This window comes from Mus caroli, chromosome 12 (assembly GCF_900094665.2).
Source record: "Mus caroli chromosome 12, CAROLI_EIJ_v1.1, whole genome shotgun sequence".
Classification (NCBI taxonomy): Eukaryota; Metazoa; Chordata; class Mammalia; order Rodentia; family Muridae; genus Mus; species Mus caroli.
Genome location: NC_034581.1, coordinates 78,572,667 through 78,600,563, shown reverse-complemented (window position 1 = coordinate 78,600,563; position 27,897 = coordinate 78,572,667). Strand labels below are relative to the sequence as shown.

Genomic DNA, 27,897 nt, shown 5'->3' with positions numbered 1-27,897 from the left:
CTCCTCTCCTCTCCTCTCCTCTCCTCTCCTCTCCTCTCTTCTCTTCCATTTCTTGTCTGTTTGTCTGTTTATTTTTTTTGTTTTTGTTTTTGTTTTTTCAAGGCAGGGTTCCACTCTAGCCCCGGGTGTCCTGGAACTCACTCTGTAGACCAGCCTGGCCCTAAACTTACAGAGATCCACCTGCCTCTGCCTCCTGAGTGCTGGGTTTAAAGGTGTTCCACCCTCCCCACACCTCCCAGTCACCTTTAGCTCTTAATTGATTTTAATTGCTAGACATTTGTTAAGTCCCCCAAGCTTTCTAGCCAGACATAGCAACCGTCCCAGCTCCGGAGAGGAATGAAGAGAAGGCCCAGTAACATGGACTTGATGCCCTGAAACAGCTGATTAGCACAGGGACAGTGTTGTGGGAGAGACAGCCTTGGAGATCTCGTGAATGGGTCCCACATGCTCAGAGAAGCCTGTATCCCAGGTGAGTCCCAGAGGGCAGAGCTGCCTGAGTGTGAATCTGTCCCTGGGAGAATGGAATTTGGTGGGACAGTAGATAAGCCAAGGAATACAAACATAATTAAGATTAACCATGAAAGTCCTTTCGTGGACACCGTGTGCTCAGCAGGCAGAGTTGATCCTCCCCACCCCCACCCTTTTCTGGGTCTTTCCTTATTTCCAGGCTGTCTTAAGAGTTTAGAGTTTGCTCTTGGTTCAAGCTGGCTTTCCACTTGCCATCTTCCTGTAGGCTTCCAAGTGCTGTGATTATAGGTTTCCGGGGTCGTGCCTGCATCATATAGGCTTGTGATACTTAAGATTTATCTTAATGCATCCTATTTATAGGAGAAGACTGAACACCAGGTGGAGAGGGATATGTAGTATGAAGTAGTATAGTAGTTCATTTAAATGCTATTGTATCCCCCAGGATGGTGAAATAATTACCTCACAGTATTCCACCGCACCACACCAGGCTGGGGGCTCTTAGCACAGGAAAGGCAGGTGTTAATGGCTGTTTTCCCCCTTGTTCTATTATGTTCTGTCCCCCCCTCCCCTTCATTCCCTCCTCTGTCTGCTCTCTCTCCTCCTTCCTAGTAAGCTTGGCTATTTGAATTTGTATAATGTAAATGAGTGTGGTAAGAGAGCCCATTTGCTGTGTACTTCCTGGGAAGATCATGGGGGCTGTAAGTTAGGAAATAACTGTGTGGGGCTAAGCAAGAAGGGATCTTCAAATAGATGCTCAGGGGATAATGGAAGAGAGAATCATGGAGCTGGTTTTAAACTGTGGCCTTGGGTTTGAGTTGCCTGTGGTTGATGTGGGATTGACAGAGGGCGCTGCCCATGTGGACGGACTACCTTGCTCTAAAGCCGTGGTTTGCGGCGTACCCTCTCCTTGCCCCTACCCTTCTTTGACCTTCGAGCTGAAGGCCAGCAAGAGGCTTGCAGAGAAGTAAGCAATATGGCTCTGTGTCTTCTCCTGCAGGTGCTATGGGGTCCCTCAGGAGCCAGCCACCAGGCATGCTGGTACCTTGTCTTGCACTAGAGGAGACAAAGCCCCTCAAGATGTGTTCTACCACCTCAGAGGAGGTGCAGGCAGATGGCATTTAGAATCTGACGTCTCTAGTCATGGAGAAGAAATTGTAGCATGGTTAACTTTGCACTGTGTGGCTTACAAGGTGCTCTCTCTCCCTGCCTTCAGCTTTCTCTCACGCCACATTCGGTTAGCGAGAGCATTGAAGAAAGCAAGGTCCAGTAAGCACTAGGGAGCACGAGGAAGGTTCAAGTGTCCACTCCACATCTGCATCCTCCCAGGGGACAGTGGGGACACACCATCCAAGAGCAGTTAAACATTAGGAAATTCAGTGTTCAGGACTGGTTAACTCTCCCGTGGTCAAAGGAGAGTGGAAAGTCAGGAAGGCCTGTTTGACCTTACTTACAGCTTGCAGGTATGTGTGTTATATGACTGCCGTGGAGTTAATGAAGGAGAGGCTTATCAGGTGGTGGTGGCACAAGCCTTTTTTTTTTTTTTTTTTTTTTTTTTTTTTTTTTTGGTTTTTCGAGACAGGGTTTCTCTGTGTAGTCGTGGCTGTCCTGGAACTCACTCTGTAGCCCAGGCTGGCCTCGAACTCAGAAATCCGCCTGCCTCTGCCTCCCAAGTGCTGGGATTAAAGGCGTGCGCCATCACGCCCGGCCGGCACAAGCCTTTAATCCCAGAGGCAGGAGGATCTCTGAGCTCGATTCAAGGCTAGCCTGGTCTATATAGATCGAGTTCCTGGATGGCCAGGGCTACACGGTGAAACTCTCTTGAAAAGCAAAACAAAATAACAGAACACCTCCCGCCCTCACAAAAATGAAGGTGGGGCTGCCTGAGCCTCCTGAGAACCTGAAAGCAAGTAGGCATCCGCCAGGTGGCAAAGGGAGCCAAGGCGGTGTAGGGACAGGGAACGGCTCAGCCAGGCCTGGAGGTACAACAGATCGGCTTTGGAGTGAATTGCAAGCTGCAGAGAGAGACTCCGTGAGCTTGCACAGGCCAGCTTGCTGGATGTGCCAGCAAAGAGGTCTGGACCACTCCGGAGACAGTGGGGAGCAGCGAGCATTAGATAGGTGTGTGTGTGTGTGCTCGCGCGTATAGGGGAGTGGGGAACGGGTGTTTCCTTTCCAAAACTCAAACTGCAGCACAGAGATTAATTGGAGCTTGAGGAAGAGGGACCCAAAGGGCCAGAGTGAGACGGTGTTACTGTCCTTGAAAGAGGGAGAAAGAGAGAAGCTGGTTAAGGAGACGTCAGGACGTGGCGTGATGGACCCACTGAGTGTTCAGTGCAAAGCAGTTAAAAGGTGAGCTCAGATTTCTGCTCAAGGCATGGATGCAAGAGCAGGTTTTAGGGGAAGATTGAGTCTGAGTTCAGCCATACTGGGTTGGAACCTCTGGGACATCTGAGAGAGATGTTCTGTGGGCAAATCGGTCTGCAGCAGGAAAGCCCCAAAGTACTGTTTGTGGGGTTTGGCCCGTCCAGCTCAGTAGCCCACCCGATTTTCACGAGGCTACTCCAAAGACACTCTGTTTAAGCAAGAAGGATGGCTGCCACCCCAAGCCTGATCGTCTCTCTGGCTTCTTTGGTCTGCAGGCCATTCTGGGGCAGATTTTTTTGGGGGGGGATCACCAGTACATAGAAAGCTGTGGGAGCTCACAGAGAAAATGACTTCATGTGAGGAGGAAGTGGGGAGATCACTGGCTAAGGGCTGTGGCTGAAGAGAGTTAACAGCAGAGACTGAGAAGGCACCGAGATGAGAGAGGAAGAACACAGACTGACAGGAAAGCCCGAGAGGAGGAGAAAGCGTGCTTGTATGGTGAGAACAGGGACTGCGATTTCGTGCACAAAATAATGCTGCGTTGTACTTTATGAGAGTTCTCCATTAGACTTTCTTAGATTTCGTTAAGGTAGATCCACCACTGATCCGAGGGGAATCAGGACAGAGCACTGGAAAGACATATTGGTAAAGGAATTAAGTTGTGGAAGTTTTGCTGTGGAGGGGATGGTGGTGGTGGTGGCGGCGGCATCTCCTGGGATATGGCTTCCTGCAAGGTCTCCAACTTAGGTTTCCTCAGCCCAAGTTCACCATTCCCTGAGCAGGTCCAGGGCAGCAGGGATTGCTTTTTATTTTTGACATATATACATTTAATGCAAGGCGCCTGCTCAGTGTAAGCGCCAGGGTTGTAGCCTTTACAGCACTTGCCACATCACGGTTCTCAGGTGGCTGTGATCCTTTGGGATAGTTATAGGTGTTGGAATTAGATTCTCCACAGACGGAAAGAGAGAGACAACCCTTCACCTCTCCTCCCTGCCCCCGTACGCATGGTAGGCAAACAGTCTATCACTGAGCCACAGCCCCAGTTGAAACCCCTTGGCTTGAGCAAAGTGCTGTTTCCACAGGGGTAGATGGGAGATTCACAGGGTGAATGCAGCTCGTAGGTCTGCGTCTAGAAGGTGACTTTAGCTGAACTGAAAAGAATTTTACCAGAAGGATATTAGGAATCACACGGAATGTCCCGGAGGAAGGTTCAGAAATCAATCAGGACTGGTGGGAAGCTGGATAGCCAGAATCCGAGCCAAGGTGATGAAAACACTGGCTTCTGATTATTGCTGAGTCCAGGCCTGGATGGCCCCACCCCTCCAGAATGAATTCTGAACGTCCCCTGCCTTTGGGTACCACTACTCATGCTCTGAGCCTTGCTCTCACCCTTCCTCATGCTGTGACTCGGGCTGTGGTGACCCAACCCCCCAACCATAAAACTGTTTCAATGCTGCTTCTAATGTTGCTACTGTTACAGTTGTATTGTAGCTATCTGAGATGTAACTCTCTAGGGGTCCTGACCCACAGGAGGAGACGTGTTCCAGGCAGAGCCATCCGGTCAGCGGTCAGCTCAGCTTCCCTTCTCTGTCTGTGTGCTCGCTGCTGATCCCTGGGAGCTGAGCTCTACAGCCTGCAGCTTCTTCCGTGGCTCGTGGAACCCTGTTTGAAGCTGAGGGTGGGGTACACATGCTAAGTGGAAGGGCCCCCCTACCCTAGAATCCATTCCAGCACTTTGATTGGTGTAATCAGAATTACTGGAGGTGGGAGAGAATGAGACCGAATGGGAGGGATGCTCTTGGGCCATTAACACATCCATCTCTTCTTGATCATATAATCTTTTTGGACATCTTTCCAAATCTTTCACCTTCAGCTGAGCTCTAGGATTCTTGTATGTTCTGGAGAGCTGTGCGTCTTGCTGGCAGTTGGGCTCCTTCTCCAAAGTTGGAGTCATTCCAGCCGGGAAGGACGAGCATTCTAGCACGTGGGCAGATCGGCACTTTTGATTCCATGTGGAAAACTTCCGTGCTGCCCCACGGGAACACACACGAAGGCATGGGCACTTGCTCCCTAGGTAACAGTGAAGACTGGGATTTTGTTCCTTTTCCAAGGCTGCAGGAGACTCTCAGGATCATGAGGTATTTGTGAGGGCACCATCTTGCCTTTCAGACCAGGGGTTAGTGTTTGGCCTCTGGTTTGGGTTGTGAAACAGTTGAGGCCTCAGGTACTCTTGTCGTGGGCACCCCTCCAGTTCTGAAGATGTCAATCTAGGTTAAGATGTTCTACCCAGCCTTTTCCCCCTGAGATAGTAGCTGGGGTGTTGTCTGCCTGGGACTGTCAGCATCGCCTGTTAACATCCTTGCTCAATTTCCCAAAAGTTATTGGGAGTTCCAGCCCCCTCCCTGTCCTCACACCGTCTCTCTGAAGCAAGGGTTCCTTGACCCTTTGGTTCCAATAGCCTTAGATAAATGAACTAATTTCTGTAAAAAGAAAAAAGAAAAAAAATGCAATTTTGAACTCACCAGTGCCTTAGCTGTGGCGACCGACCATCAGTAGGAGTTGAGGATTTTATTTTTTCTCTCCTGATGTTGAAGCTTAGGGACCCGTGTCGGGTCAGGCTTGCCAGGCCGGTGGGGAAAAGGCTGTACCCCTCGCCATATTGACTCTGAGCTAATTTACACTGGAGTGGCGTATGCATCTCGAGATGAAATACATTGTGTTTAGGGCAGCAGTAAGGCGGAAATGAAGTCTCAAGGGAACCAAGTTATTCTATTAAAATACAGCTCTGGTCTTGTCACCCTTCTGCACAACCCTTAGAGCTGCCCACATCCTGCAGGAGAAACCCCACCTTCCTCAGAACGGCACCGAGGCCCTGGCTCTAAGTCCCAACCCACCTCCTTTTGCACGAAGCCCTGTGGCCTTAGCTTAGTTCTTCCTGTGGGAGCTGGGTCCTCAACTGCCTCTGTCTGCTTTCACTCCTCTCTGTATCTGCTCATTGTTCCCTCCGTGTGGCATGCCCTCCCCGCCCTTTCCCCTCTTGGCAGAGGTCCACAGAGCCAGCTTCCACACTGCCCCTTTCGAGCTACGCTGCCTTTGAGGTTCTGGAATCAATTTCTAACTGAGATGCGGGGAGTCAGATGCAGGTATGCCTGGAGTCTCACTGACCTGGAGTGGTGCCTGGCACACAGTAGGGGTTCCACAGGGAGGATACTAAGGATAGATAGCCTGAGGGGATATGGGCCCAGTGGGGGCTGGTGTTCAGGTGGTTACACATGCACGCAGAACTGTTTGTCTGAAGGACAGCCCCAATCCCCCTCAGTCTCCTTTAGCCTCTGCTGCTACAAATGACCCCTTGCTACTCTATGGTTTTCTTTGAGGCTTCCCAGACCCTGGTGAGGCAGAAAGGGAGTTACTGCATACAGATCCCAGCTACTGGCCTTGCGCACTGTGAGAAGGACTCAGATGAGCCATTCTGACCATGTGTCTGTGGCGAGGAACTTGCTTAAAGGTCGTAGTCTTACCTTTATACCCGAGGAAGTGGGAATCCTGGCTCGATTCAGGGGCCTCCCAGTTCTCCTGCACAGCACAGACTCCTGCTCTGCAGAGAGGGAATGAGGGAGAACGAGTCAGATGAAGGCCCCGTTCAGTCTGGTCGCTCTTCCTGTTAGAGGGTGGGGAGAAACTTGCCTTCCTGACAGTGACTTTGGGGTGTAGCATGAGCTCCAGAGCAGAAACTTGGGGACCTTTGTGTGTCTATAAAAGGGTTTGGAACACACGACGGGCTCCTCGTTTGGAGATACTGCCAACCTGCCAAGGCCTTCATGGTGCCTCGTGGTTGGAACCAGAGGTCTGTGGAAGCATTCCTTCGCCAAATGGGTGTCTTGGGTCTGCATGCACTTGGAGAGCACTGTGGGAAACATCTTCCTCACTATGGTTGATGAGCTCAAAGCTGAGGCACCCTTGGGCAGAACTGAGCTGTTTGCCTGTTAGATCAGTGCTGGTTTGCATGGCTTACGCTGTTCCTAGATACATTTCCAGAACCTGGAAGTACCGGTGTTTCTGACTCCTTTAGGAGCCCATCTTTGTTCTCGGCGGAACAGATCGGGGGAGCCCGGACGGCAGATGTGTGAGCTGATGTCTAGAGAGGTTTCAGCTTATTTATGATGGCCAGTGTGTGGACATTGCTTTAGCCTTTATCTCTGTGGGACCCGCTCTTCTCTCTTTCCACCCAGTCCTCTATGGTCCAGTCCTCCAACTGTCTTTTTGTCATTCTTCTTCAACAAATTGTTCACGCCGCCTCCAACATCATAGGGCATTCAGTCATAGGACATTACGCCAGGTACCCCACCCACAGAGGAACTGAAGAGCAGGCATTTTTAAAAATAATTCTCTTTCTCTTTTAAGTGTGCATTGGTGTTTTGCCTGCATGTATGTCATGTGAGGGTGTCGGATCCTCTGGAACTAGAGTTACAGACTGTTGTGAGCTGCCATGTAGGTGCTGGGAATTGAACCAGGGTCCTCTGGAAGAGCAACCAGCACTCTTTTAACTGCTGCGCTTTCTCTCCAGCCCTGGAAAACCATGCATTTTGCTGGAGAGATGGCTCAGTGGGTAAGAGCATTTGTTGCACAAGCATTAGCTGAGTTTGGATTCTTACATAAAATACTGGGCATGGCAACATTACCTATAACCCCAGGCCTGGGCATGGGGGTGGAGGCCAGAAGATCGCTGGGATGTACTGGCTGTGTGCACATACATACACAGACCACACGTAGCAAACCATCACACCGCACCTCACCCCACAGATGCGCACGGGTGGGAGGAGATAGCCATGTACAGAGCTCTGATACGTACAAAGGCAGCAGAGGCGAGGGCTGTGGTGGTGGTGCGTGCCCTGATTGCTGGGTTTGAGAGGTATTGTCAGAAGCGCTCTGGAAAACAGGGAACAGTCTATATTTTTAAATGCCAAGCTTGAAGCTGTAAGAAAATGCTAATTGCCTTTCACCTATTAGAGCTCCTCTTGGGAATTAAATTCTAAGGCAGTGGTTCTAAAAAGGAATAAAGAACTATAAGCACAAAAGTATTTGTGGCAGTGTTGTTTAAAATAGCAGGAAAACTGTTAACTGCCTCGGGGTTCCACGAGGCTACATAATTTATGATACCTGGATTCCGGGCAGTGTTGTACTGCATTAATATGAAGGTGCTGCTAATTCATGGGAAAATGTTGATGAATTTTAATGCCACTAAGTAAAACATAAAACTGCCTCTGCGTGTCCTAGTAAATGAATAACATCTCCAATGCTTGGTCCGAGTATAAGCTGACGTAATGCCATCGCTGGACTCAGGTGAAGAGGCCACGCTCAGAATATTTGTATATTTGATGTGTACTATCTATACTTTCAAAAGATTAGGCCCCAACATCAAAGACTTTGGAAATGGGTGAGAAGGCCAGGGAGGGACTCTAAGCCTTCCATCTGTTACCGCCTGCTCAGGGCTTATCAGCTACTACTGCTGCTGCCTGCCGGGGCTGGGGACTTGAGATTGTCCTGACCGGCACACTGTAACTTCAATGTTAACAGCATTAGGACCCTGCCTCCTGACGCTGGTTGGTGAAACCCCAGGCGGTTCAGAGACCCAGGAGGTTGCTCACACCTGAGTTTCTAGGGAACCTGCCAGCAGGATGAGCATGTGGCCCTTGAGGCCCAGAACCACCCACTCACTTGCAAGTCCTAGCCACAGATGGCGAGAGCCAGCTCTCTCTTCTGCAGTTCCTAACAGGTAGCAGGGTGTGCTTTGTAAGCTGACCTCCACAGCTCAGCGTCAGCCAGGTGGGGCCCTGGTGAGGTAGTGTCTCGGGTGTGTCCATTGTAGGACATATTTCAGTATTAAACTTAGAGTTGTTTTTAAATGCTGGCCTTATGAAACTCCTCCTTCAACCAGTCCACTTTGGCTTATCAAAGAGAGTGTCTGAGTGCCCATATTGCCCTCAGCTTGCAACTTGGTGCTGTGCTCCTGCTGAGAGCCAACTTTTTTTTCTGTCATATTGGGGCATTTTTGAAATGGGTGTGCCCGGCAAATGGCCCCGTCACCCTCATATTAACCCCCTTTGTGCAGCCTTTTCTTCAAAGTGGGGAACTTTTTTGACACACATTCCTTCAGTTTGGAGACCCTTCCTTTGCCTTTTCCCTGTGATCAGTTCAGGGTTGTGACTTCAGCAGGAAATGGGGATTCACTGACAGGGTTTGGAGTCTTGGGGGTGAGAGGAGCTACAGAGCTCTGGGTGTGTCTTGAGCGGGCAGGTTGGAGCTTGCTAGAACAAGGGCCACCAGAGACGGCCCTTGGAGATCAGCTTGGATATGTCCAGGCATATCTGGGACTCCGTTATCGAAGGCATATGTGAGCTAAAACCAAATTCCAGAACGGTCAAAGATCTGGAGTTCTTTTGGTCTGTGGCCACACTGAAATAGGGCCTCCTGGCTGGAGGTTTGCCAAGGTCCAAGAGGAATTGGGAAAAGAACGTGGGTTGGGGACCTGCCTGGATGCTTGTGAGGGATATTCAGGATAGTTTCATGTCTTCCAGGACAAGCAGTGCTCATTCACATGATTAGAGTCGGGGTGGCGGTGGAGGGCAGGCTGTCACATTTCCTTGGCACATGGTGGCCACTCATAGGTACTCTGGCTCCATCTTCACCCGTTGCTCACAGTTGGCTTAGTTCTGATCACTGCTGGTGGCTGAAAATTAATTTGCTGCAGAATCTAAGTAGCAGGTCGTCTTCCTGAGCTCAGGACCCGCCCATCTCAGTTCCCTAATTTAGAGATCACGTGTTTGCCCCATGGTCGTCAGCTGCTTGGTTCTTTTGAAGCTTGAAACACATTTCCATAGAAACAATGCTATAAATGGTTTCTGGGTTCCTAGGCTAGCCCACAGAGAGCCTTGGTATCGCCCCAGAAGCTGCCAATGTGAGGCATTAGTAAAATCGAGAGCACGCCCTGCAGCAGTAAGAGACTGTGTGGGGTTAAATGGCGTGGGTTTATTTGGGTAACTTCATTCTTTCTGTGAGAGGTGTCTTTCAAAGTTGTCCTGATAAGGAAAGTTCTGGGGTCCTTCAGCCCCAACCCTTCCCCCTCCCCTACCTGTTTGCATTTCTTGTCCTCATCTGGATACCTGGGGCTTGAGCCATTTTGCCCCTCTGGGACCTTGACCTGGGCTGGCTCCTGATCTTGTTTGGGAGCACAGCAATCTTTGTCATTGAAACCGATCTCCTAAGCCTGACAGGACAAACATTACCCAGCCACAGTTTGCACGGTTCAGACTTCTCACCTGATTGTGTCTGCTGCTCCTGTGGGTGTCTGTTTGCAAAGCAGCCTCTACACATTTCTTTGGGCTAATTTTGACACTTCGTGTGATTTCATCAGATTGGTCGGTGTGCTGAGACCATTCACATTGCAGCCTGTTGCTGTGTTATACCTGAAGCAAAGTAGATTTCTGTTCCTCGGCTCCGTACACAGTTGCTGTGAGCGTCCGATTGTTTTCACGGGCACTGGTCTATTGATCGGAATTACCTGGTCAGAGTGTTAGACTCTTGCAAGACAAAGTCAGCTCACATTCTGGGAAGAGTTAAGCTGATTGCAGTGTGTTAACAGCTGTCTCCCCAAAGCCCTCCTGACAGCAGCTTTCTTGTCTTATTTATTTATTTTCACGTTGACTCAGCTGTAATGGGGCCTTAATGGCGTTCTGATTTGCATATCCTAAAATCGCTGCTGAGACTACAGTTTTCCTCCCAATGACCTGCTGTCTGTGTTTCCGCCTGCGTCAAATCCTGCTCATCTCCTTCAACTGCAGACGGCCCTCCTCCTTTCCTGCCTGGGTGGGGTCTGATTCACCCTCACACCTGAGGGGCTGACCACCCTAGTGACTCGGGTTTTCAGTCTTTTGATTGCTAGGGTACAAGTGGCAGGGCCTGGGGGAGCCCTGGGATAGAGGCTGAACGAAGGGCAGGGGCTTGTCTGGGAGCTTCTATAGAAGGTCAGAGGTGATCTCCTTGGAGGGTGGCTGGCCAGAGAGGCTCTAGAGCTGGAGAGGGCCCTGGGGTGCTTCTGCTCTGAAGGTTATGGGGAACTGGGAGAATGAGGTGACAGGTTGGCACAAGTGGGATGAGGAGTGACGGAAACCCATGACCTGGGAAGGATGAGGAACAACAGCAGATCAGCGTGTGTAGTAGCCAAGTGGCTCTGCCACGCACCTCTCAGTTTCTTCTCCAAGGAAACTTGGATGTAGTGAGTGTGCCAACTGATGGCTTATTTGGTTTTCTTTTTTGAGACAGGGTTTCTCTGTGTAGCCCTGGCTGTCTTGGAACTCACTCCATAGACCAAGCTGGTCTCCAACTCAGAGATCCTCCTGCCTCTGCCTCCCAAGTGCTGGGATTAAAGACTTGCGTCAGTCCCTGGCTTCAGTTTTTTTTTTTTTTTCCATGAAACCCTAACTTTCAGTTTAAATCTCGTTTATTAAAGAAAAAAATGTCTTGAGACTTAGTTGTTTTAATTTTATGCGTATGACTTGCCTGTATGTTGCCTGCATGTCTGCCTCTGTGTACTGTTTGTGTGAAGTGCCCAAGGAGGCCAGGTGAGGGTGTCAGATCTAGAAGTGGTGGGAATTGAACCCAGGTCCTATGGAAGAGTAGTCACGGCTTTTAGCTGCTAAGTCATTTCTCCTATTCCTAAATCTCCTGATTACAAAAACAAAAACTTGGCAATGAGGTCTGTTAAAAATAAAACATAATATATGGGCAAAATAGCCCTGTGAGAGAGAAGGGTTACCAGGCTCATTCCCCCAATCTACTCAGCTGCCTTATTTGGGAAACCAGATGTATGTCAAGGTCAAATCACCTGTATGACCTTGGGAGAGTGACTTCACCATTTCTACCCTCAGCTTCCTTTTCTATAAAATGGGGGTACTGGCTTCCTCCCAGGGTGCTGGTTGTCAGGCAGGCCCTAGATAGGTGTGTTGAGTAGGTCCTTTGTAGGTCATCCAGAAAACTGAGAATCAAGCTAATTTGCTTACCTTTCTCAGTCCAGAACCTATACCACATCCTATGGACTTGCACCCTATGGGCACCACATCTCATGGACACTGGAGCCTTTCATTTCCCTGGAAAACTGTAGGTTACTTTGCGAGAACTTGAATGCCTAACAGCTACCAAGCTTAATTATGAGGCCTCGTAACAAACTGGACTTCATGGAGTAAGGTCTAGGATCCAGAAGACTACATGTCAGTAATAATAATATCATACACCATTGAACTTAAGGAACCACTGATGCTAAAAAGTCATTTTATGTCACACTAAGAAGAAAAAAATGGAGCTGGAGATTTGGCTCACAGTTAAGTAGATACTGCTCTCGAAGAGGACCTGAGCTGGGTTCCTAACACCCACATGGGCTGACTCGCACCACCTGTAACTCCAGAGTCAGAAGGTCCCCTGCCCCTTTCTGGACTCTGCGAGCATCTGTATTCACACGGACATACGTGTGTGTGTGTGTGTGCGTGCGTGTGTGTTTTATTTATTTGGTTTCCTGAGACAGGGTTTCTGTATGTAGCCCTAGCTATCCTGGAACTCAATCTGTAGTCTGGTCTCCACTCACAGAGGTGCTCCTGCCTCTTCCTCCTGAGTGCAGGGATCAAAGGCAGGCACCGCCACCACCAGACTAAAATAAAAAATTTAAAAGGAAAAAAGTCTGGTAATTAAATCATACATACAGATCTATAGGCTCAGTATTGAAGGTGAATTAAGAGGATGGATTGAACCCAGGAGTTTGAAGCCAGTCCGGGCAACATAGTAAGACCCTCTCTTACTCATAGAAATCAAAATCCAAAACCCAACCAAACCAAACAGTAACAAACGAACACAATGGAATCTGTGGTCACAAACATCTTGATTTCAGAGGTGCTAAGATAGAAGAGTGGTGAAAGTAGCCATTAAGTTACGATTTATTTATTTTTTATATATGGTTTTATTGTAGTTCTCACCAAAAGTATTCACTCGTATGCACCAAGCGCAGGTACTGTGTAGGTATCAGGGTTACCAAGGTCTAAGCTGTGCCTTGGAGGAGCTCTGATCTGGCCCACGATGCTCTGACCCAGGGAAGGTCAGCAAAACGGTAGGACGATGATGGAATAAAGATAACTCAAGGACCAGTGTAGGAGTGGAGACTGAGAAGGGGTTTGGGTGCCAGCGCTCTTCCAAGGAGAGAGGGAAATGACAGTTAAGCAAGGGCTAGATGCTGCAGTTGCAGCCCACAGGCAGCCCTGCAACACAGACAGCTACACCCTAGTCAGTCCCACCAGAGGCTCCTCTGGTGGGGGGCAGCAGTGACCTTTTAGCCAGCAATGCAGTTGCCAGCCTGGTGAGACAATCCCGGGAGAGAGAACTCTAACCCTGTGTCTGCATGAGCTTCTCTGGCTTGGAGGAGTGAAAGAAGGCATCCTGGACGTGCTAGAAAGCGTAGCCTGCTGGGAGACCTGCGCATGCATGACCTGCAGCTGAGGAGAAGAGGGGAAGCAGGATCGAGGTGGAGACATCTTGGGGAACCTCAGGTTGTCTGTCTGTGTTGGGTGGGGACAGGCTGGGATGTTGGATGGTCCCAGGAAAGTGAGTGTGCTAACCAGTCTGGTTCATGGTGCCAGCTTTCTGCAGTAGGTGATAGAAACTACCAAGGACTCAGCACTCTATAACGGTTCGTGGATCGTACAGCGTGTACGGCCAGAAGCAAAGAGACTGGTTAGGAGGGGAGGAGAGGACAGTCACTTCAAAGCAAGGACCTGGTGTGGGCCAGCCATTTAAAACTCTCTCTTCTTTACTTTGCAGAGGAGCAAATAGTATGTTTAACCTTCTCAAATAAGGCTAGTGTAAGGCAGGATTTGGAATTAGACCTGAGCACTGAATTTTGGATTTCAGCCCATGACTTATCAATATTAGTTTTTATTTTAAAGCTTGCTCCATTGCACACTTTGGATCTCTGGGGATCCCTTTCTTCTTGGCTCACTGAGATGATGTAGGGAGATTGAGTTCTAGCCACCGCCGGCAGGCGTTTCTCCAGGGCTGGTTCTACAGTGGCCTGGGGACTATGCTAAAGTGAGCCACCCAGAAAGTTGGCAGTTCTTGTCTCTTAAAGAAAGGGTGTCTCTGTCCCTTGGCCCTGCTGGTCAGCCCTCCCTGGCAGCCACACCTGTTTTGTTCTTCTCCCTGCGGCCAGCCAGATGTCTCTCTCTCAGAGTGACAGGAGCAACTGGGGACATCTATAGACACTCCCTTTCAGTCCCCACAAAGGCACTAGGAACCTGGCTAGGCCTGTAGAGGAGGGGCGGGAGGGAGGGAAGTACCCAGGGATGCAGACAGCTGGGGGCTGGGGTGGCAGGCATTCCCTGGAACAGGTGAAGTAACTGAAGCAAAGAGGAGGGTCCCTGCTTGTCAGGGGTAAGAGAGATTGGATGCAGGAGCCTCTCAGCTTAACTTCGCGACTTGGTGGTTTTAAGCTCTCCACTCTGTCAGGAAGGACCTGGTAAGGCCGAGGGAGAAGACACAGCCATCAGAGGGGTGACCTTAATCAACTCAAGACCATAGCATGGTGGAAAGGATACAAAAGGCATGGAGTGGGGGCAGCCTTGGAAGGACGCCCCCCCCCCCAGATAAGACATCAAATTGATGTTGGAGGTAGTCTCTCTGGCAGAGCCCCGCAGAGGCTCATCCTGGGGCCTTTTTTGGGTGGGAGTGTGTGTAAGGATCTTTCCTGGAATTAAGTTCTTGAAAGGGAGAAGTGGGGTGGAATAAATGCAGAGAAATAACAGTTGTAAACCCATAAAAACCAAATATGGTGGATTTGTTATAGGCAAAAAGACCAAACCAAACCAAACCAACCCAGGAAAACCAACCGAGGGGCGCTTGACAACGGTCCCAAGGTTGCGCAGCACCTTCGTTTATTTCAGACAGAATCCAGATTCAGTCCTGGTTTCCTATCTTTTCCACAACTTTCTCTACTCGTCTAACTCTAGGCAAGGAGGTCCTAAAGATAGCATCTTTATTTTGCAAAGGGAGATAACAGTGGGACATAGGGAACCTGGCATTGTGGACATAAGGAGCCCTCAATAGTGTTTGTTCGCCCAGTGAATGTTAACACTTCATCCATACTGAGTAAGGGAAGGGATGGAGAAAGAGCAGGCATGCAAACTTGGGGACTAGAGAGAAGAAAACTAACTCTCTCTCTCTCTTTCTCACATACACTCACACTAAATAGTATTAGTATGTAGCCCAATATATCTCCAAACTTGATTTTCCTGCCTTGGCCTCGTGAATTCTGGGATTAGAGTGTCTGCTATTACTGTCTCCTTCTCCGCGTATCCCTCTCTTCCTCCCCTAGCAACCACATGCAAGGTCTCATGCACTGAGCAACATCCCAGCCCTATAACGCTACCCTGTAGTGCACAGTGACAGTAGTGGAGGAGGATGGGCAGTAAGCCCCTGGCTTCTGGGAAGCCTCTTGCCAGTCTTCATAAAATCTACTGTGATTTACTCATGCACCATACAATTCATCTTTGGAAGAGTTTTTAAAGATTATTTAATTGCATGAATGTTTTTGCCTGCATGGATGTCTGTGCACCAGATATGTGTCTGCTGTCTGTGGAGGTCAGAAGAGGGTGTCAGATCTTCTGGAGCTGGAATCACGGATGGTTGTGAGCCACCATGCGGATGCTGGGAAAGGAAACCGGGTCCTCTGCAAGGACAACTAGTGTTCTGAATTGTTGCGCCATCGCTCTACACTCTCTCCACCAGTCCCTGAAATGTGTAACGGGTTGGACCTAGGGGATGGCCATCCCGAGCTGTCTAAGCTGTCTCAGCAAGATGGCAGCATCGGAGGAAGCCTCTGTGAGGCTACACTCTGCCTCCGATGGACTCAGCGTGGAGTCCGGTCCTCGGCGCTTTGCTAACTAGAGTGTCTCTTAGCCTCACCTTCCTCTCTTCCCTGTGGTTTGTGAAGAAGTGGGGTGGTAGGGGAAAAATGGCATTCCATGTGTAATCCTCCCAACTCCCTCAGCTCACCTCGATCCCAGCTCTGAAAGGCCACCTTCTTGGTTGTCCCAGAGGCTTGTAGGAAGGGACTGGAGAGCTTCAAAAACCAAAACGTTCACAAGTCAGTGATTCAGCTTCTCCATACCTGCAGAAAGACTGACCCCCAAAGCTTTCCCAGAAAGGCCATGGCTTCCCTCATACCACCCCATTTACTTATTGAGAGGGAGACTTATACCACCGTCAGGACAGGCCTTCTCCTCCTTTCTCAGGTGACCCGAGTTTAGAAACTTTGTTGAGTGAGGAAGTGTGCTGCTGCTCAAGGTAGGCAGAGTCCCTCTCCCCTCCCGCTCCCACGTGTTGTTGTGTCCCCCACCCCACCCCCACCCCTGCCACTGACTGCTCTTTCTTGTAGTCTTGCCTCTGCCTCTCCTCCCCCTTGCTGCTCTGGGACAGGCCCAGCACCCTGTGTGGGGAGGGAGGAAGCCCTCTGAGACCAGGCTGAGCAGTTCTCTGTAGAGTAATAATGGCTCTCATTTGTTCCTGTGAGGCTGGGCTCTGGCTCTGTGGTGACAGGCTCATCTAGGACTGTGCCCCTCACTAGGTCATATTTTGAGATGTCCCAGGGCCAGTTTGTATTTTCTTTAGGGCCTGGCCCTGGTTAACTGCAGGGGCTGAGCCTTCATCAAGGTCGTCGTACGTATGTACGTACGTATGTACGGCAGGCTTAATGAACGGCAGCAGTGGATAGTGGGGGCCAAGTGGGATGCTTCTGCTTTCCTCACAATGGACGAACTGTCACACGGAGGAAGAAACCTGCAAATGGAAAAACCAAAATGGCTTTTATACCCATCCTCTGCCAGGAGCACTGAGAGGCCAGCCTGTACTTAAGGCACTGTGTGTGTACCCGAGTCCCTCATCTGGTCATCGGCCTACTCTTTGCCAGACTGGAGGATGAGAAGAGAGATGACAGAGATATCAGGTTACCCTGTGGCCTTCTGTGAGGCAGTCAACGTCTCAGAATTGCACTCCCATCCGTTGAATGAGTGCTAAAATACACTCACACAGCTGTTTAGTCGCTGTATGGGGAAGTGTTTGGAGACTTGTCATAGTGGATGCTAAACTGGGGAGCCTGGACTTTTCTTTGTAGAAAGGGGTTTCCCAGGCTCCTCCATTTTTTTTCACAGTCACAGAATTATGGATCTTAAAGTGGAAGTGATTGTTAAGAGGTCATCTGGTCTAGTCCCCTGGCATACTCACTGGTGTTTTGTAGCCAGTCCTCTGACCTGTCATAACACGACAAATAAGCCCATGTCTTCTGGGGAGGAGTCCTTCCAGGTGCACAGAGGTGCAGCCAGAAAAGAGGTGGGTGAGGATGGGAAAGCCATGCCTCTTGGTTCTTGCGAGTTTCTGTGCAGGTTCCCCCGTTGTCTGTGTCACCCACTCCCTAGGTGAGGCGAAGACTCAGGCTCTGCAATCTCAGGGGTGAGGATGGGTCTGCTGCCCTTCGACTAATGAGAGGAAGGGCTGCACCTGACTCTTAGGACTGGACGCCAGGGAAAGTGGCTGCCAGAACTCAGTGTGTTCCTCGGTGGTTTTTCCTTCAAAGGAAAGCCTTCTGACTCATCTTAAGAAACAACACCATACAGACAGCAAAACACACCTGACTTTCCCTCAGCTCTGGGAGAATTCTAGTTTCCTATGCACCAAATGCAAAAAAGAGGCATCACTGGCTAGAGCCTGAAAATTATGTCAGGGTGGTTTGAGAAGACCTTGAGTCAAAGTCGCCCAACTTTGGCCTAGATTGTGAGAATTCAACCCAGGAGCGTTTCATCTCCTAAGTAATGTTCCTGTACGTCCTTTATAGAGACAGGGTTGGTTTCTCTATAACCTACCGGCAGGCTGGCGGCTAGAAATCCTAACTCGGGAAGGCTCTTAGTAAACTGCCTCAGAGAGGATTATGCATGTTTTACTGCATCCAAAGTCACAGCTTTCTTTGTAGAGGAAAGCGCCTTGTGTCCTCTTCGCCATGGCGGGGGCGCGCGCGCGCGCGAACACACACACACACACACACACACACACACACACACACACACACACACACTTTCCTGGCAGGCTGGATGGGTTTCCAAACATTTCGTCACTGTCTCCTCCTGACCTTGATGTTCAAGGAACAAGCCGCGTGGCCTGTTGATTACAGAAGAGCCATGGGGGCTCAGGTCTAGGCTGGGGGGTTGGGAGGAGGGTGGCCACAGCCTTGCAAGTGGAGGTAAGGTCTGCTGGAAATCCCCAGCCGGGGCAGCCGCCCCGAGGTTTAAAGACGCCTCCCAGCCTTATTTGGTCGCAGGAAGTGGGCGGCGCGGAGCCTGCAGGCGGAGAGGCCGCCCCGAGACAGTTGTGCTGATGAAGTGGTAGAGCTGGTTCCTGCTCGCCGCCGCCGTGCTGCGCGCGCCGGCCAGCCACTGGGCGCTTGGAGCTCCCAGGCTCGAGTTGTGCAATCCTTTGTAGCACGCCAGCGAGTCCTCCTCCTTCGCTCTTGCCTCTCGCCCTCTCTCTCTCTCTTTTTTTCAAGCTGTGAGCTCAACCGATGAGTCAGAGCCGTGCAATCCTGACACTGCATCGCAGGACTGGGGGTGACACGCAGGGAGGGGAGAGCGCTCTCCAGGCGGACTGTAAGGGCGCGGGGCGCGCCGAGGCTGCCGCGTTGCGAGCAGCGGGTGACAGCACGCGCGTCCCGCTCGGGCCCTGCCAGCAAACTTCCAGGCTTCGGGAGGCGCGGGCTTGGCTGAAGCCCCGGGAACGGCGCGGGGGAAGCGACGGCGCCTGTTTGTTTTTAAAAAATCCGGGAGTGCGTGCAGGCGGCTGGGCTCTTCGGAGGCGACCCAAAGGCGGTGGCCCGCGGCGGAAGGAAGGGGCAACTGCTGAGGCCGGAGGCCGAGCGGGAGCTGGGTAAGTGGTGTTGCTCGGCTGGCGGCCGAGGCCTGCAGGCGGGGCGGCCAGCGAGGGGACCCCGGGCGACCGTGCAGGCGGTGGCTGCAGCTCAGCACACGCTGGGCCTCCGGCGGCCAACTTCTGCGGCCTGCGGGGCGCCAGGAGCGGGTGCGTGGGCCGCCGTAGCCCTCCTCCCCCCGGCCCGCAACCGAGCGCCCGCAGCTGCGTGTGCAGCTCAGCCCCGTCGTGTTTGTGCAGCCACGCAGCTCGATCGCGGCCCGCCCACCCAGGCGCGGCCCCGGCTGGGAAGCCCTCCCTAGTCTCTCTGCCCCGGGTACCAGCGGCTGGGGACCGCGGCTGCTGCTCCTGCGCGCGCGCGAGAAACGTGGTGACCGCAGGGACCCGCTGGCGTGCCCGGCCGGGGAGGCGCGACGAGAGGCTCGCGAGCCGCGAGAACTTAAAGAGAGGGCACACCTTCTCCTTCCAGCGTGCGGGGAGCTGGATCGGCGCGGGGACTTTGCGGGGACAGACCTGTGGCGGGGGATGGGGGCAGGGAACTGGGGCCAGTGCTGGAGAGGCCTAAGCTGGAGGGCTGAGCGCGCGCCGGCCGGAGGACGGTGATGGAACCGCCTCGCCCCGTGCGCCGGGAGCTGCTGGTGCACCTCAGACCTGTCATCCGGCTCGCCCGCCCCCGCAGGCTCGCGTCCCTGGCCGGGTCCTGTGTTCCATGTTGCTTGTCCTGAGCTTTAGAGCCCGGGTTCGTCTGGGCCCTGCATATGGCGGGCTCGATGGAGTTAATCATTCCCCGCCCCATACGCTCACAATGAGGGGGCATGTGGACCTCGGCTGCGCCCCTCCATCCAGGCCTTAAACTAAAGACTTTGAGAAGCTGAGGAACTTTGGGCACTTGAGGCTTTCAAGCCTCGGAACCAAGGGAGATCTGGAGGAGGCTTCTATTACCCAAAAGGGAGGCCACTGAGTGTCCCAAATCATCTTCTAACCCGAGCGGCTGGAAAGATGAAAGGGGAAGTTTCTTGCCTTGTCTTAAACTTTATTGGCTACGACTTCAATGGCCACTTCCTGCTTCTACCACCCCACTTCGGACCTCTGTGCAGGATAGGGGTGCAGTGACTGGTCTTTGAGGCCACCGCGGCACGTGTGTGTAGGAGATCCCAGTGGCAACTGTGGCTGGGGAGGGGAAAGGTGGCTCTTTCATCTCCCGGAGCCTGGCTTGGAGGCCTGGGTTATCCTCACCCTGGAGTTTTAGGGCTAAGAGGATTTGGTGAAGATGGAATGGTATCTCTGACTCCAACCTGGGTGCCTCAGCTGAGGGGATGAAGCATCAGTCTTAACCCAGAGCCGCCCAAGGAAGAAAGTATGATATTTGTACTACCCATAGCATCAGAAAAATGCATCCTTTCTGCGTGGTCGGATGACTCCAGAACCAAAAGGGACAGACAGACCCTGGGTTGAGATCTTATGGGGCCTCTCTTTCCTGCTGCTCTGCAGGGTGTAAACATTCAATTACTGTGATAAATTATCTCATTGCACAGCCCAGGCCCGGTCTCCATTCTAATTGGCTTGGCCTCTGGCTGGTTTCTCTGGTCTGTAACTCCCAAGGGGTCGAGGGGTGATGAGCCCAGCGAATGCCCCCAGGTTTACAGCTTGCTCTGGGAAAGCTGGTCAGCTGCTACCGTGGCAGCTCCAAGCACCAGCCAGGTAGAACCCCAACTCCCCCATTGGAGAAAGGGTTCCTTGGAGTGCCCCCAAGGATGAAAGTTTAACTTTTAAACATGAGCTTTTTAAAAATAGCCCTGGTGTTTGACCCTGGGCTGCTGCTTTTACTAAATGGAAGGGGGGGGGGTGGGAGGCAACATGTAACTAGATGCAGTTGAGGGCCTTCCACGGCTGCAGAACCCAGGGAAAGGCCTCTGGATAAAGACGAGGGTAGGCAGAAGACAGAGAGTACACCTGGCTAGGCTCCTGTGGGCCTGGATCTTTAGCCTTGATACCATCATGTCAGCCAGAGAAAAGCTTGCTGACGCTGGTGATGGGGGTGAGGACGGAGGAAGCTGGAAGACTCCCGCTATGTCTTTACTCCTGCTTCACATGTCCCTCTGAACATGGAACCGCTACTTTATCTGCATACACATATGGCGTCGGAAGCACAGGGTTGCTGTGAGGACTCTGACCGAGTTACACAAAACACGGATAGCCTCTGCTTTAGCGTCAGCTTGGGGCTCTTTCCACAGGGCCTGGCATCTGGCAAGGGTTAGTATAAGTTAGGTGAATGCGTGTGAGCTACCCATAAACAAACAAATAAATGTGCTCGCCCAGATTAATGGTATGCCCGCCCCGTTAGTCCCAGATGCTCGGGAGGCAGGTGTGGGAGGATTACTTGAGCTCATGAATTCAAGGCCATCCTGGGTGGGCTCTGTCTCAAAAAGAAAAAAAAAAAAAAGATTTGCCATGAAGCAGGTCCTTGAGTCATTTCTCTCTTATAGGGACCACCCCACGGCATCGTTAAGTTTCATAGAGGGTCGGTCCGCCACAAGGATCCTGGTGTTGGTTGGTAAAGCTTGCTCCTTAACACTCCTCTGCCATTTGGCCTTTGGGAGCCTGTGTCTCTGTCATCCCGACCCCACAGGGACATCAGAATGAGTTTTAGCACCGCCAGTCTGGAGATCCACTAAACCGGCCATTTTCTTTGGCTAGGACAGGTTAGCACCCTTCCTTTGAGTGTATGTACGTGTCCTGGTGCGGGGACAGGTGTGTGTGTGTGTGTGTGTGTGTGTGTGTGTGCGTACTTTTTCCCCCGACTCACTGCAGATTGCAGGAAATGCAGCCAGTGGTGGCTTTTCATTGGAGATTGCTTCTGCACATCACAGCTCCGTAAGGCTAAAGGCAAATTGCACCTTGGGCTGGGGCTGGGAATGCTGAACTTCTCAGTTCTTAGTACAGGGATCCACTTAGTATTTGCACTTGAAGCAGCATGCAGGGCACTGAGACTGTGAGCTCATTTTATGAATCAGAAGCATTACAGCATAACGTCTGTGTTGGAGACGGCTCTCTGGAATCCAGATCACCCTTCTCCCACCCCCACTGCTTGTACACTTACATGAGGTCTCACAGTCTCACACTTGGGAACTGTTACAGTCTCGGGGGGTGGGGTGGGGGTGGGGACATCAATTCAAATTCCAGAGCCATCAAGCAAAACTGGTCCACACCCACTTCCGCCTCCACACTGGGCTGCCATTCCTGGATGGTGTGTGGACAGTCGCCTGGCAGTGACTGAAGGCAGCCTGACTGGCGGGGTGCATGGGAATGAGCCCTGAGCACCCAGGTTGATACTCTGCTTCTGCAATTGCAGTGTGGCCTTGTGGGTCGCTTGATTTCCTGAGCCTCGGTTTTCTCCTCTGTAAAATGGAGAGAATAGTTACTTGGTACAGTTGCTGTGAAGGTGAAACAAGATCATGCATGCAAATTGATGGGCTGGTAGTAAGTAGGCTTGCAATAGACGCTGACTATCTATTCACTAGGCACAAGCCCAGCTCCTGGTGGCCTTCCATTTGCTGCTCCTGGGGAAGAGGAAATGAAGGGTGTCCTGCTTGCGGTGGCGGTGGCTGGAATCGGTGACTGGGGCTGCTTTTGTGGCTTTTTCAAATGAAGCTTATTTTCTAGCGCCTTAGGTCTTGGCCTACCCAGGTCCGTGCTGGTACAAGGAACTGTCCCTGCAGAGGATGGTTTAGGACTCTCTTCTCTGGGGACCCTACCCTCCCAGGCCTCTGGCTGAAAACCTCATCTGGGCTGGCATAGGTGTTTTGAAGTCTAGAAAAAAAGTACCATTTTTTTTCCCTCACCTGAACCCTGACAGTATGACCTGGATGAAGGTTTGGGTGGAGCCAGGGTGGGAGTTGTCCCATCAAAGGGCACTTTGTCCCTTGTCCCAACTGAAGTAAGTAGGGATGAGGTGAAATGCTGAACAGGAAGAAGCCGTCCCTGTGTCAGTCAGCAGAGAGCTGAGGCTTTGCTGGGTGCGGACGGTCTCCCTGGGAGAGCCTGTTGCTTATGGTTCTGGTAAGGACTGCTGTGGAGGAACAGGACAGTGAGTGGTGCATTGCCTCCCTGGTAGCTGCTGCTCTTTCTCTTCCTGGATTGGCGCCTCATACTGTGACCAGCCTGGGAAGGTTCTCCCTGTTCCCTTTGCCATTCTCCTGGCCACACGGAGCTTGTGGCTGACAGTGCTCCCTCCAAGTCTCAGGGAGGGGGAGGGGAGCAGCCTGGGTGAGATCTGTTCACCCAAGCTGGAAGGGAGGGAAGTACTGTAGGCTTGCCGCCAGATGGGGATTCCCTGAGGCCGTCCACATCCTCCAGGAAGATGGCCTCCAGCGACACAGGAACGCAGGAAGGGGGTTTAGGCTTCAGCTGTTCCTAGGTCGGGTAGGCAGAAGCCCTAGTCCAGTCCACAGTTGCCACACCTTGCCAGGTGGGAAGGGAAAGCCACGAGAGCTCTGGATGGGGCTGCCGCGGTTAAATTTGCCACTCTGCAGTGCAGGTGGGCCCAGATTTCAAGCTCCTCCCCGCCAACTCTCCCTCTCAGCCTGGGGCAGCTCCTGGGGCGAGCACCTGCGTCCTCACCTGACTTCGCTGGGTCCAAGGCATTAGTTCATAATCATGGGCTCCCCAGCCTTGGGGAGTCATCCCAGAGCTGGAAGAGATTGGGGCGGGCTAGCAAAACACCTTCCTTCCCACACAGGGAGGCTGAGAGACTGAGTTGTCGGTTCTCATTTCACCTTGGGAGGGTGGGAAGACGACGGGGGATGCTCATCCGGTGTCCCGTCGTCAGGGTCGCTGCCCTCAGAGTTTGGAGGTTGGAAGGGCTGCCTGCAGTACAGAAAGAACCCAGAGGAATACTGTCTAAGCTTCTGGATATGGCTCAGTCTCCTGCTGGCTCCATGGTTATTTATTTGTGTGTGTGTGTGTGTGTGTGTGTGTGTGTGTGTGTACGCGCACACAGTGTGGTTGGGGAGCTGGATCTAAGCGAAAGCAGAAGTGGTCATGCTACACAGGGCACACACAAGATCTGACAGTGACAGCGAGGAAAAGAACAGGGTAAAGGCCCCTCGACGCTATGGCTGCTGTGTGCCTTCTGTCCCCTGTGCAGCTTGTGTGCTTGAGAATAGGCAGCCCTCCCATGGTGCCTAGTGGCAGTTCTTCCTCGCAGGTTCTGGGCAGAAGTGCCAAAAATAACCAAGCTGGTACTTCCACTTGTGGGACATTCCCTGCCCCGGCTTCTGGGCAGACTTGCTTGCTTTCGAAAGCAGTCCCAACATCTGCCATCCCTGTTCTGTTCCTACTTCCTGTGGCCACCGTTCTCCAGTGCCTCAGGCCATGCCACCCTCCCTTTTTACTGCTCTCCTTAGAGTGAGTCCACGAGGGTGGTTGCTGGGCTTGGTGGGCCTGAGAGTCCGGCCAGTGATCTCTGGGACAGGCTCTTGTCCTCCTGTGTCCCTGTGGTCTCTGCTGGCACAGTTGAGTCTACAGGAGGCCTGTCTGTGCTGCATGTGCTCTGGAATCCTTGCCAACTTTCTCTCCTGAGTCTGGCGACCAGATGTCCTGTGTGTGTCTGCAGAGCCCAACACTGTTTCTGGGACTCCTTGTCTCATTGTTCTGCACAGGCTGCTCAGAGCTGCTGTCAGCCAGCTGTGGAGCTGGAAGAGGCGGGTCCTTCATTGCTCCCAGGCCCAGCAAAAGAGAGAGGGAAATAACATGGACCAAGGACTCGCTTTGTGCAGGTTTTTCTACTCTGCGTTACCCCATCTAATCCCGCAGTAGCTTCAATACTGTAGTGCTCACTTATTGATACGGAAGCTGAGGCTCACGTAGGCTAGCTCAGCAGGAGAGTTTGAGCACAGGGCCAGCCTTCTGACCGTTTTCCATGTGGTCAGGGAATGGGGCATCACCCACGGAACTCGGTAAGATGGGGTAGGGGAGATTTAGGGCTGAGGAGGGAAGGAAAGAACCCAGTTTTGAGCTTGGGTCTGGGGGTGTGTGGCTGGGACGTTCACTCATGCTAGGATGAGGCTTGACTTAAGCCTTCCAGATGTCTCCTCTCCCAAATGTACCCTAGCCTCTACAGTCATAAGAAAAGCTCTGGAGGACCGTAGACTAGCGGTTAGGTGGGATCTTGGGTCTTCCTACTGCTGGGTTTGACCCTAGGGCCTGTCATTCCTGTTAGCTTGGCCCGGGGCCCAGAGTGCCTGGTTAGTGTGTACTTGGGGCTTAGACTGACTGTTCTGCGGGTGCCTGGCATGGCATGCCAAAGGCCTCTGGGTGTATTTCAGGAACAATAAAGAATAAATCAACACAGGAGAAAAGGCTCTACAGCAGCTGCTCCGAGACAGGAGAAATTCAAGGAATGTTGCCAGCATTTGGCAGAGATCCTGCATCTTGACCAGGGCCTGAGAAAGGGCCCAATGCTTGACTTGATGTCTGGGTGAGAAAGATGGGCAGCTTTCTGGACCTACCCTGCAGCCCTTTTAAGCGGTTCCAGGCAGCCGTGCTGAGAACCCAGCTTCCCTGGCAACCAGTTTTTGTCCTTCTTGGTCACCAGGAGGACTGGAGAACACCATCATTTATCTTTATTCCTTATTCTTACCTTACACAAGCAGACACCAATGTCCTCCCGGCCAAGCCTGGCATCCGGAGGGGTCTTGTCCCTCTCTAGAACTAGCCAGAAGAGGTGAGCCAGACAATTGTCAAGGACTGGCAGGTCTGAAGGGGCTCTGTGGTGGTTTGAATAAGAAGGCCCCTCCCCCCAGGCTCATCTGTTTGCAGGCTTACTCACTGGGGAATGGCATTGTTTGAGAAGGATTAGGAGGTGTGGCCTTGTTAGAAGAAGTGTGTCACTGAGGTTTTAAAAGTCCAAGCCTGGCCCAAAGTCTCTTTCTTTCTGCTGCATGTGGATCTGGATCTAGCACACTCAGCTACTTCTCCAGTACCGTGTCTGTCAGTGTGCCAGGCTCCCCTCCACGATGATAACCTCTGGAACTGTAAGCCAGCCCCAAGTAAATGGCTTTCTCATGTAAGAGTTGCCTTTGGTCATGGTGTCTCTTCACAGCGATAGAACAGTGCCTAAGACAGGTGCCAGATGTGTTAGTATCCACTTGGCAGCCCTGCCTCCAGCTCTGCTCAAGTTGTCATCTGTGTGCTCTTGGGGCAACTGACCATGGGTTCATGGGCTTTGGTTCCATCAGCCGTGAAACAGGGATTTCTGCTGAGATCTTGGAGTGTGTGGTTACTAGCCTCCCTCTCCCTTTTTTTAGCCTGTGCCCTGAACAGCTTTCATTTACAAATTCAGAAGAAGCTGTGGAACCCATGCAGAGATGCGATTGCCTGGACCTGGATCTGTTGCTCAGTGTCTGGGGAGTCAGGGCTGTAGCTGCTTGTAGGAACTCAAGCACAGAACTGATTGGTTCCAGACTTTGGGACATCAAGGGAGGGGATAGGGGGTATAGAATGATCTGGGGAGGGCAGGCTTTATTCTGAAGCCACTTGAGGGTTTAGTACTGGAGGAAGACACAGCTCTTCACTAGGCTCCCCAGGCCTGGGAGTCACTGGAGCCTCTTGAGAGCTACTCACCTGTTGGGCCTTTCCCAGCCAGCCACACTTCCCGGTCATCAGCATGGTTGTCACACAGAATGCAGGGAGATGTTTGCCTGACTGTCTTGTCATTGGTTTCAACCAACTCAAACAAGAAGCCACAAGCCCGAGACTCAAGAAGAAAGTTTGCAGAAAGAGTTGTCGAGACAGGCGGTCCTGGCTCCAGTCCTGGGCTTGCTGTCTTGCTTCTCTGATCTTTGACCCCTTGGAACTTTTCAGGTTTGTTAGTGGAAAAGAGGTAGAGGAAGACATCTGCTTGGTGAGGATTAAGTAGGAGGTCTTAGGACCATGGATAAAGCCCTATTTGTGTAGTAGATTAGCCTTGGCTTCAGGCTTTCCTTGGTGTCTTGCCAAGAACTGGGGCCTTTTTTTTTCTTTTTCTTTTCTTGGGGGGGGTGCTTTTTTATTTTTTGTTTTTTTCAGAGATCTGCCTGCCTCCCCAGTGCTGGGATTAAAGGTGTGCACCACCACATCCCAGTCCAACTGGGGCCTTCTTAAATGAAGTCATAAAGCATTGCTCTTGAAGTCCTTGATACTGGATCCCTGCTATGCCCCCCCCCCCCCCAGCTCTGTGTCTGAAGACAAATTTCTTTCTCCGGATCGCTGTGCTGAATGAGGAGTTAGGTTGGGTGAACACGGACATCCCGTGCTAGTTGGCATCTGGTTAGCTTTCCCAGCTGAGCTCTGCTTTGCCAATTGGCTCTCGAGTGAGGCCGAAGCCTTCTTGACATGGCAAGAGGCCTTTACCTGACTGAGGTCCCATTGACCTGCAGCTTCCAGCCTACCTCTGCAGGCTTCTCTCCCACTGCCCATGCACTCTCTGGGCTCGCCTTTCATCAGCATCCCCAGTAGGGACCTATGGCTAGAAGATTTGGATCATTTCTTGAGAGGAGTGTGATACACCACACTCTGGCTGAAAACGTTCCCCAAGAAGAGCAACCTTGGGATCCTGACTCTGTAGGGAGCCACAGGTGTGGGATGGTGGAAGGAGGAGGGACCTTAGAGGCCCGCAGCATTGGGATCCTGCTTCCACCACATTCTCAGCAGAGTCTTGAGTTTCTCTCGGTAGAAAGCACAGGGTCCATCCTTGTTTGCTTCATAAGGATAATTGTTGGGAGTCAGGGTTCACCGGGAGCCTGCTTCAGGTGTAAATGGTAGTGCCTGTCTCTGGGAAGTACATTTAAGATACTCTGTAGACTGGCGACAGAGTGGAAATACTGGCCTGTGGCCATTTTTCCCCAGGGAAATACAAAGTTGCAAGATGACGTCATGCAATGCAAAGACTGCTTCATTCTAAAGCTATTGTTAAAAGAAAAGAAAAGAAAAGAAAAGTCTCCCCCTTCCCCCTTTTTGAGACAGTGTTTCCCTGTGTATCTCTGGCAGGCCTAGAACTTGTTATGTGGACCAGGCCTCAAA

General features: G+C 51.8%; 1 protein-coding gene across 2 annotated transcripts in view; it reads left to right on the top strand.

Moving 5' to 3' along the window:
• The window catches only part of Elmsan1 (ELM2 and Myb/SANT domain containing 1), a 70,177-nt gene that overhangs the window by 6,957 nt on the left and 35,323 nt on the right, over positions 1-27,897 (top strand). Inside the window, exon 1 of one of the 2 annotated variants that reach the window (XM_029484528.1) lies at positions 18,279-18,837. The exons of the other annotated variant lie outside the window; for it this stretch is intronic. The gene's annotated coding sequence lies outside the window, so the exon portion shown is untranslated. Of the gene's footprint in view, positions 1-18,278; positions 18,838-27,897 lie in introns of those variants that run through there. 2 annotated transcript variants of the gene reach the window in all.